The following is a 12,277-nucleotide window of genomic DNA, read 5'->3' on the forward strand; positions in this document are numbered from 1 at the left end:
AGAACACCAAAAACTTATTATATGGAGAGTAAACATGAGTTTACGGCCCAATAACACTCTTGGACCGTAAACCCCTCTTCAAGGGCTGTGAACACCTTTTAAGGTGTTAGAATTGCCCTCAAACACCTCCTATGACTTGGGTAAATGTCTAGAACCAACCACCATCGAAGTAGGGGCTTTAAACATCAATTAAACCAAGGACTTAGGAGTTTACGGCCGTAAACCCCCCTAGGATTGGTCCATGGGTCGTAAACTCCATAAAATGGTCATATGATTCCCCTAACACCCCTTATGACCTATATAATTGACTAGAAACAAGTATAAACCATCAAAACACAAAAGAAAGGGGCTAGTAAGAGTTTACGGCCGTAAACTCTATGTTTACTGCCGTAAACTCCCATGAATGGTCTATTTGAGGCCTTAAACCCTTCATAAGCCCTAGATTTGAGCCTAGCTTAATTCCACTAGTGAGATAAGACCTTAATGATGGGTTTTAGCTATAAGAACATCATATGTGCTCATACAAACCCTAATGCTTGGATCTAGGTTTCTCTATTGTACATGCAATTCATCCAAGACTATAAACCCTAGATCTAGCATATGATAATCAATATAACATATAATTAGGGTTTAGATCATACCTTGATTGTTATGTAGCAATAACAATCTCAAATACTCCTTGTAATGACTTTAGAAAGCTTAGAGTCACAAATGTCACTCCTCTAATGGCTCACAAACACCAAGAGCAAGAGGATGAAGAAGAGGAGAAGAGAAGGAGGCTCTCAAAAACGTGTGGAAACCCTAAAGAATAAGTTCACCACGTTTTTGGAGCATAAGGGCTTTATATATAGTGAGGCTATTAGGGTTATCTAACAAGGAAACCCTAATTTGGATGCTCAAGCCCTAAGCAACCCATAGACTCCTTTCCTTAAAGGCCTTGGACGATTTCTAATGGGTTTCCCCATAGAATTCGTCCACTCCTTAATATAAGGCAATCTATAGCCCAAATTGCAATTATCTTATAATTACAATTCCAGTCCCTTAAGTTTAATTAATCTCTTTTAGTCACAAACTTAATTCTTATTAATTCTTGACTAATATTAATTAAACAATATGATTTCTCCTTTAATATATTATTCTCATAATTTATTAATAAATCATATTTAATCCTTTCTCTCCATAATTCATCCTATCAAGTTGCTTTGGTGAAGGCAACCCAAAAGGACCATGCACCATCGGGTCAAGTACATACCAAAATAGTTATGGACTTAGACACTAATCCAACAGTCTCCCACTTGGATAAGTCTAATAACTATTCTGCGTATGACTTCGAATCCCGATCTGCAATCGTAGTTTTCCAAAGCCGTTGTCAACTCTGATCCTATCAGATACGTGTGTCCTTTAGATAAGGGATCATATATTGCTCCATTCTAGATATCGTATGAGACATGATTTCTAATCATTCTCTCTGTACTATTTCTCGACTTCCGATTTATGACGACTGACTAATTGAACAAATCAAATTAGCCCTAGCCCGGCCGAGCATTTACGTTTGTCATCACTAAATCATCGAGGGGCCCAAAGATATCGCTTTTATCCTACTTTGAATAAAAGGAACGGATAAACTTTGATTCAATGCTCGCTTGCACTCACTGACCGAATCACACACAACAATATGTTTTATGACACCAAATTACTGGTGCGTTTACATATTATCAATGTGCAACCGATTTGCAAGATACAACTCACACATCTCGGTTTTAAGAATATAAGATATTATCGTCTCACCAATCACTTGTGATACAATTCATGGAGTGATCCAAGTGAGCGTGGGTTTAATCCAATGCTCAAATCGTATTCATAAGCACTCATGAACGTTGCAGCAAACATTTTCTTATGTCTAATGCTCTTTAGACAATCCACACACCAATTCACGATAGTCTTCATTCATACCTACTTCCAACATATGAACGACTGTGGCCCGTTCGAATAATTTGACTGTTCTAAACCAATTAAATTATTCAGGAAGTCAAAACATGCAAAGTGAAACACAAGAATAATACTAATCTCATATGGCCTCAAACCTTTGAGCATAAATAAAACACCTTTTATTTATCACCATATCGATTACTCATTGTATGTTTTTTCGGGTAATCAACCTTTTACTTGAATTATTACACTTGTCCCATGCTCCTAGCGTGCACACAATGTTTACCTATGGTTCTTACTTTGTGAAATAGATCAAATGAACACATTTCCAATCATACTCATTTCACAACTCCCAATCCTTTTCACAAGTGAAAGAATATCAAATTCTTGTTACTTATGGAATATGCTAGATTCTAACATTTTATGCAATGATCCTTTTGTAATATCACTGCACTAAAGTCACAATGACTATCGCCAATGAAATTACAAAGTCCTCTATCGGAGATTGTTACAAGACAATTGCTTAGATATAATGTCTCTCACTCAAAGTATATTCCTTTGAACACCCTATTGCATAAAAGTTTCTAATCTAGACATAGATTTTCAATATTCAATTCCCAATATGGAAAACTTTCCATACTTACCATATGACAACTCATTCTCAATAGAATCTTATCTATTCATAATAATGTCGATATGGTCCATCCAATACTATACTTCCAACTACTCACAAGCGACCAATCCTAGGCGAACTTTGGATTGTCCTTTGATAGTTTTTTAATTATCTGAGTCAAAACCGATTCTTGTCCTTTTTCCCTCTAAATGCGCTAGACATTTGGAAAATTTTAGAATGGTCAAATATTATAGCATTTGCAATCGATCCTATACCCGAAGCGTATTGGACACGATGCATAATGTCTTACATAAAGATTTGATACATTATCAATCTTCTGCCATAATATTTTATGTGCTACGTTCTCAAAATTCGAACTATGAAGAGGAATGCCATAATCATAATCGAAATTTGAGAACACACTATGTTTCCTTGACTAAATTATTAACATTCCACAACCTAAGCCTTTAGATTTGAAATGAAGCATAATATTCTCTCCCTTAATTATAGCAAAACAACTATTCAACCTTTACAACTTTGCAAAGTATGACTTTTGTTTTTCTATAATTAATATTGCTAACTTGCAATACTTTCCATAATAATCATGCAATCATAACATTTATGCTCCCACTATCATGATGATTATTATAAACATAACACTTATGCTCCCACTAGCTTTGACATGTATTTAGAAACCAACTTAACTTCCAGAAAAACAATACTTATTGAATTTCTTAAGTTCATGTTTCTAATACCCAATGCTTTGATAATCTTTTATCAAGGCTTCTTAAACTTATACACCTTTGCCTTAGATAGTTCATATGTGTGTCTAAACAATTCAGACTAATTGTCAAATCTCACAATTCGGATCATGGAAAGGGATACCGTAACCATAATCGAATTCGAGAATTCAATTTCACAATCACTATCTTTTTAAAATCTCTCTTAGTGAAAGCATTTCCTCACAATCATTTTCATGAAGGAGGGAATCTTATGACACTTAGATTTTAATGGTGTATGTGTTCCTATCCATGTGAATTTGTCAAAACCAAAGTTTACGACAAATTCAAACTCATATGGACCGAACTTTCTTAATCTTGATTTCTTGCCTTATGGTAGCACAGCTGTCCACCATGTCTTCCAAGTAGTTAAGCAGCTCACCCTTTCCTATCAATGTACTTTTCATTGATCAAGATGCTTGCCTTTTATGCGTTCAAATGAGAACTCATAGAACTCACATGCATAATTAATTCAATTGGAACGACACAGAAACAAAATAGCGTCAACACGATAGGTTGTAAACCTCAACTCGTGTGCTAGTGATGATCGATGAGGTTTATTTTGATTTGTTTTTGAAACCTTTCAAGACCATTAAGACTCCCAATGACTCCTTGACATATAAGATTCTCTTGTCAATAAACATTTCTTGACAAACAAATATTCAAGAGTTAGTGTAGTTTTTATCAAAATACTTCATAAATTGGACCTAGTTGGTCTTTGTCTTATCCTAGACATCACAACTTTCCACATTTGATGAATGTTATAAACCTTCTTAATACTTATCACTCAATTTCACAATCTTAACTCTAAGACTTGTTTTGGAACGAAGTATGATTGACTTCTTGATTTAACCATTTCTTCAATTCTTGATTCCTCTTCTTAGACATACAATTGTACTAAGACTCACTTAGAGGATCAATTGAGATATGGTTCTTAATCATTAAGACCTATCATAAAGCATAAAAGGTACTCTCCCTTCTTCTTAGAATGGAGAAACTTTTATCTTTCTGCCTACTTGATTCTTCTTATTCGTTATGCTATTGATTTAAACTTTTTCAATCAATTCAGAATTACACTTAATCTTATAAGTATAATCATATTTACTAAACCTTTAGTAAATCACGACGAATATCTTGTTACTCTTATGGTGGACTTGATCAACACGCAACTTTGTGTACTCGATCTCCTAGTCCTTCTCTTGACACTTTGTCAATGAATTAGTCTAATTCCCAAATATGAAATTTCTCATTCATCGTGCAACCAAGTTGCATGATTCCAAGTTTCTGTCCAATTGAAACTTGGGCGATGAGAAACTCTCCCTGTTTGGTAAATTCTTGACATTTCCACAAACAACATAATTAAGAATCAAATCCATTATTGCTAATATTAGAAACATTCTAACATCAATTTTTCATACACGCCATTGCAAGGATAAATAAATAATATAAAATCAAAATTTATTTTATTGCGGAAAAATTTTGTCCTTACAATGCAATTCATTGAAAAACTATGTTAATACATCTTTCTTAGCAATCCAATTCTAACTCTAAGTAGTAGCTCAAGAATCTAATCTTCAAGTAATGCGATCAAAATCCATTTCTTCACAGTTAGATTCTGCTCACTTCTTCCCTTAAGTTTCCTCTCTTTTCTTCGATCCTACAAAACATCAATTGTAATCTTATCATATTTTGTATTAAGAATCTAGAATATGAGCTTAAAAGAGTTAGTCAATGGATTTTACCTAAAGCAGAGCCATACGTTTTGACTCTCCCATCTCTTAGATCTCTTAGGTAAATAGGGCAGCTTCGTCTCCAATGCCCCTTCTCTCTGCAATAAAAGCAAGTTGACTCTTTTGGAACAGGACATGGAACTACTTCAGACATTGCCTTTCTCTTATGATCAAACTTTTCGATCATAGCATGTCTTTCGTTGTCATTGTCTATATCCATGGAGGTCTTGAAGGCAGATTCACCAATCAACTTTGCTTTTCTATTGCGCCAAACCATTGCTGATTCAGCAGCAATAAGCATATAGGTGAGATCTATAAGGGTCACATCGCAGTTCATCATATAGTACTCTCTTACGAACTCACTATATGAGTTAGGAAGTGACTGAAGAACCCAGTCAACAGCCATCTCCTCACAGACAACGGGTCCCAACATTCTTAACCTATCAATGTGTGACTTCATCCCTAGGACGTGTGCACACACCGACTTTCCTTCTTTAAGTTTACTTGCCAAAAGGGCTTGAGTGAGCTTGAACTTTTCAAGTCTTCGAACTTGTGGGTTAAGGAGAATAATTGGAGGAGGTGGAGGAAGTGAAGTATGATTTCTTATTCCTCAATCGAATCGTGGAATATCATCTTCATGTGGAATGCTTGTTCCATGGGATTTGGGAAGACCATAGTTGTCGTACTTTGACATCTACAAAACGGGAGAAAACGAATTCAAGTTAGTTGATTGATTGAGTCCTTAGTAAATCACCCACATGAGATACTAAGGCTAGGACCCAACACAATACGCTACAACCTAGAAAAGGGATACCGTAATCTAGTTGCAGAATATTTGAAGGTAAGTGAATGACGATTCACTAATTTCCACCATGAAAAACGAAAAAGAAATTTAAGTTTTAAATCTATGAAAACTCCTAGATTCTTTGAGATTCATTGAACTTTTCAATGGCATGTTTTAAATCTCGATATGCCCCTCTAGTTTGTGACTGGGATGCCGAGGATCACAAAGCGGGTGTGAATAACCATGCAAACTTACATGGTGCCCTCACATGTTACAGTCACCTATTCGATGTGCCTGTAAACCACACACGCTCCACCGAACTATGACAAACATTGAGTCACCCTTTGCTACCTTTACTTAGAACCATTTAGTGTGGCGGTAAACCACACGCGCTCCACTAACATCTTCGCAAGGGCACAAAGTGTAATTTCATGGAATTGGATCAATTCACTTTGCCTAAGTAACTAAGATTTGGGAATTTGTAAAACATTTAGTTACTTTCGTACTTCATTATACTTATAATGGAAGCTTTTGTCCTATCCTACCCGTGCGGCTAACGACCCTCCACTAGTCAAGAGTGTGGTGGGTAAGAGTGGATACCCATTCAATCGCCATTTTATAGGCAATTTCCTTAAACACCCCTTATAGACCAGCTTCGAGAATGAGGCCTACTAATGGTAAGACTGACTTTTCCTCATACATATATATAATGTTAGACTTTTAATGTTATATATAGTATAGGGTGTATTTTACACTTTTAAAATACTAGGAGGTCAAATTTAACAATTATACTTTTAATTCAATTAAATTGTAAACCAAAATTTTATGGATTTATTAAACCTCTTTTAATTATACACCTTAATTAATTAATAAAACCATAAGGGTGTGATTTGAACTTTTCAAAACAATACTAGGGTTTTAGAATTTAACATTCCTAAATTAAACCTTTTAATCAACTTTTAAATTCCAAAACTTGAGGACAAGTTTTGAAACATTTCAAAACATTTAGGTTTAGAATTTAAATATACATCAAAATTAAACTTTTAATCAAAATTTAAATTCCAAAACTTGAGGGCAAGTTTTGAAACATTTTCAAAACATTAGGGTTTCAACTATTTAAATTTCAAAACTAAACTTTTGAGTTCAAATTTAAACTATAAAACCTAAAGGGGAAAATTGAAACTTTTCACAACACAAGGATCAAATAACAAATAATATAAATTAAACAATTAATTTCATCATTATCTATATTTGACCTAATTTCAATTACTTGCAAAATAAGTTACCCAATTAATACAAATAATCCAATCTTTATCATATAAGTAAGTTATTATCTAATTAATTGGTAATTATCTTGTGTTTTGGCAGGGATATTCATTAAGAAACAATAAAATTCGTATTTTATAGGTTTAAAACGAATATGATAATAATCCTTAAGCAAAACAACAACAAAATCCGAAGTTTCCTCTGTCTGACGCTCCAACTCGCCGAGTCACACTTTGGAACTCGCCGAGTAGGGCTGACTCGCCGAGTCCAGGTGGTGACTCGCCGAGTCAGGTCGAACAGAAGGCCAGAAAACGATTTTCAGCTACATAATGCATCAATACAATAGAAACCAATCTAGGCTCTGATACCACTGATGGGTTTTAGCTATAAGAACATCCTATGTGCTAATACAAACCCTAATGCTTGATCTAGGTTTATCTATTGTACATACAATTCATCCAAGACTATAAACCCTAGATCTAGCATATGATAATCAATATAACATATAATTAGGGTTTAGATCATACCTTGATTGTTATGTAGCAATAACAATCTCAAATACTCCTTGTAATGACTTTAGAAAGCTTAGAGTCACAAATGTCACTCCTCTAATGGCTCACAAACACCAAGAGCAAGAGGATGAAGAAGAGGAGAAGAGAAGGAGGCTCTCAAAAACGTGTGTAAACCCTAAAGAATAAGTTCACCACGTTTTTGGAGCATAAGGGCTCTATATATAGTGAGGCTATTAGGGTTATCTAACAAGGAAACCCTAATTTGGATGCTCAAGCCCTAAGCAACCCATGGACTCCTTTCCTTAAAGGCCTTGGACGATTTCTAATGGGTTTCCCCATAGAATTCGTCCACTCCTTAATATAAGGCAATCCATAGCCCAAATTGCAATTATCTTATAATTACAATTCCAGTCCCTTAAGTTTAATTAATTTCTTTTAGTCACAAACTTAATTCTTATTAATTCTTGACTAATATTAATTAAACAATATGATTTCTCCTTTAATATATTAATAAATCATATTTAATCATTTCTCTCCATAATTCATCCTATCAAGTTGCTTTGGTGAAGGCAACCCAAAAGGACCATGCACCATCTGGTAAAGTACATACCAAAATAGTTATGGACTTAGACACTAATCCAACACTTAAATCATCCAAGAGCACACCACCCATGAGTTTACGGCCGTAAACTCATGGGGATATGGTCTTAGGGCTGTAAACTATATAAAGAGTTTACTCTTGAAGAGTAAACTCCCTAACTAGGCCATACACTCCCTTATTTGCAACCCAATAGCCTCCTAGCACTTGATCAAAGTGTTTTCTGCACATTAGGATGCTTATACGTGTTTAATTAGTATTATAATTACTAATTGTATGTAAACATATGTCATCATATGTTAATAGGTTACTAAGTGTGTTCAAGTCTTTACTTGACACCGAGCACCCAACCGGCACCTCCATCCGATCCACTTACTACCGGTGAGTTCATACCCCTGAATTAACCTTTTAAATGTTTTTACATGCTTTTATGGGGGGGGGGGGGAATACAAGTTAAAACATGCTAGTTATCATATCAATCATATGTGATTAATAACCCGCATGCACAAGGATTTATCACACTTTCAGCTGTTTTACCAAGTATAATACTATAGATGGTTTTCCAAAACGTCTTTACTTGTTTAAATCTTTTCTCAAATTATCTCTCGTGCTGTATGTTTTACTTCTAAACCAGTTACAGCAGTGTTTTAAACAAAGGTTTTCTTTACTTATATTGTGTTATCAAATTATATTCAAAACGCGTTTAAGAACGGTTTTTAAAGCTTGTTTTACATAACGATATCAAGTCGTAAATTCTTATTTTTAAAGGTTTTCCAAAGGTTTTACCAAAGTTTTCTTCTATACTTCTAGGCTTCTACTTCGTTAAATGCATGCCTGTGTTTGTATAGTTATATAAATAATGTTTAAAAGACTTAGGAAGGCTAGTTCGCCCTATTTCCTTTTCCTCGTTGGGATGTGGTCTGGTGGGTATCGAATATCCGTCCGAAGGTCGTTTAAACATTAGTTATATATCATGTATACACGTATAGACATAAAGGTTTACATCGACCAGTTCATTTCCCTTGGGTAGCAAGGGCATCCTTCCATTCATCATTCATAGATCAGAGACACTAGTAACTATTATAGGAATAGTTAGGAGGTTCTATTTACTCTTTCTAGTATGAGAATTCCAAAGGATTCAGTTCATTCGCGAGTCTATATCATTTCTCCAGCGCCTCTAATAGAATTCAGAATACGAGATGCATCTTCAGGACACGGATTTACCCGTTGTCAAGTTGGTAACCAGAGTCTCCTGGAGGGAGAGCAGGCATTATGTGTATAGATCTATACGGGAGTGACACTCCTGCACCCTGACTGCTAGCTACAGTCCACGGCCTACCAAGCCAAGGGGTGATAAATGTCACATTTATACCGACGCTTGTAGGGCGTCAAGTACTCTAGTGTCAATCAGTATGGTTACGAGTATCTCCATGTTTACCTTATAATTCATGGCCTTAAGGTAACGAGAATTAACACTGTATTTTTGAAACAACACTCTTAGGATTACCCTTTGTTTTAGACCTTGCTAGCTGTATCGTTCATTTGATACTGTCTGGGGTTTGTGTTTCTTTGTTTTAGACCTTGCTAGTTGTATCATTCATTTGATACTGTCTGGGGTCTATGTTTCTTTGTTTTAGACCTTGCTAGTTGTATCGTTCATTTGATACTGTCTGGGGTCTGTGTTCTTTGTTTTAGACCTTGCTAGTTGTATCGTTCATTTGATACTGTCTGGGGTCTGTGTTCCTTTGTTTTAGACTTTGCTAGCCGTATCGTACATTTGATACCGTCTAGGGTCTGTGTTTCGTCTTGTTAGACTGAGCCAGGCGTATCATTCATTCTATACTCTCCTGGAGTCTATGATTTCTTTTGCCTTAGTCAGCAGTATTTTCTACTGAGGCATACTTTATTTTCCCCTAGTAGTTTTACTAGTGATATTCTCCTACTTTCTTTAAAGTCAAATACCGTATTTTGGTAATGATAGTATTTCAGGGAAAGTTTCTCTTTAAAACATAACACTGTCGAGTCTTGGTAGAAGATTGCTTTTAATTAGAAAATATAGGATTTTCTGGAAAGGACGCTAATACACCGTAGATTCTAAACTACTACTTTTTATAAAGTTATTTTGAATAAAATGCTTACTTACACAAATGACACTAGATACTTATGAACTCACCAACATTTATAAAAATGCTAATACTCGCTTTCAAAATAACTTTTATTCTCAGGTCAGCAATAGACAGGTACACCCGGGAGCTTTTGTGAAGCCAGCCTAGAACCGAGCTGCATCTATACGAGTTTCTGTATTACTTTGATATTACTATAGCATGTAACCGATGTAAAATTATTACTATTAATGCAATGGTTGTTGTACTTTGATTACTATACTGCATATGTTGTGATACTTGACATGACGTCATCCACCCAAAACGTTTCCGCCGTTCCGGTTTTGGGGTGTGACACATGGAAGACATGGTTGACTTTATCATTACACTAAATGGAATAACACTTGTGAATTAATTAACTTGGCTATAGTAATCCATAAACACAAATTACCTCAACTCTTAATTGTTATTAAAATAGGTAGAGGAGCTCTTAACACATTTCCTTAATTAAAGTCACAAAATCAATGAAGCATATAATCTTGTGAAAATCGATTAGCTTTAAGTTCTAAGAGTTACCAAGTCCAAAAGATAATCAAATGCTTACAATATCATTATCGAGGAAACATTCATATGGTCTAAATGAAATGAAAACAAACATATAAACCATTTGTTGCTTACTAATTTGAGGGCCCATTACTTAACCAAGAAATTAGTCAACAAAAATAAGCATTTATTCATCTAAGCTCATGATCAAAGAAAAATAAACACAACAAGATTTTTAACTAAAAAACATTTCCATAAACTTCAAACACAAGATGATAATAAGTCTTCAAAGCAACTAATCATCCATGGGTTAAACCCTAATCAACCAAATGAAAATCTAGCCAAGCATGGCCAAAGTAAAAGAAATACAATATAGTTTAGAGATACCAAACATGATTCAGAGTGTAAGATGAAATGAAATGACAACAATCTTCAAAATCTTCCCAAGCCTTCTAGAGAGAAAATTAGAGTTGTTCTTCAAGGTGTTGATAATGAATATCCCCACCAAATCTCCAGTAAAAGTGTTTTCTTTCGAATTCAATAGTTCCCCACCAACCTTCCCAAAATAGAGTCAAAAATTCAAAACTCGGATTCACCAGAGCACGATCCACGCGGACCGCGTGGGTCTCGCTGATTGCATGCCTTGGCCCATTTAAAATACAGTCCAGCCCAAATTTTCTCATTCATCTTCAGCCCACAGGCACAACTCTTGGTAGCCCAATTATGTTATTCCAAAGCCTCCAATGATGGTCCAATGCTTCTTTAATCCTCCTCAACTCGAGTCCTCATCCAAAATTAAATCCAACGTGTATCCCGCTTGTATTGATACTGAGCCCAATCGCCACATTTCAAGTCCACGAACAAATTGCAAGCCCCCAATAGTCCCGAACTCCTTCCACACCTCCAATAACAAATAGTCTTTGATAAATCCTGCAAATAAGCTTAAAAGACTGGAAAGCACCCGGTAAAAGAGAAAAATAACAAAAAAGAGAAAATATGCATGAAGATTAACTAAAATGAGATGGAATTTTCTAAAATAAACTATAAAAAGAAATAAATAAAATGAAACTATCACTCGATCTCAAACTAGGTCATTCATGAAGAAAAATGAGGTAATTTCTCAAGTATGGACTCAAACATCCTTTAAACTCCAGATCCATGACATATAAGCACCAAGGGGCAGTAAGGGCCCATAAAGTTGCCAAATTTATGGAGTCCCAACACTCTAACTCTTAAGATCTTGGATAAATATGCATAAAACCTTAGATCTAGCAACATGGAAACATAAAGCTTGGATCTTGATTACTCACATTGGTCTAGAAGTGTTGCTAAGGGTTACAAATGAAACTTCCAAGCTGAAACTATGCTTCCATGGTGATCTCTTCCTCTTCAATCCACCAAAAGCTCAAGAATCACAAAGA

The sequence above is a fragment of the Lactuca serriola genome, chromosome 4, assembly GCF_051521515.1.
Source record: "Lactuca serriola cultivar US96UC23 chromosome 4, Lser_US96UC23_V15, whole genome shotgun sequence".
Lineage (NCBI taxonomy): Eukaryota > Viridiplantae > Streptophyta > Magnoliopsida > Asterales > Asteraceae > Lactuca > Lactuca serriola.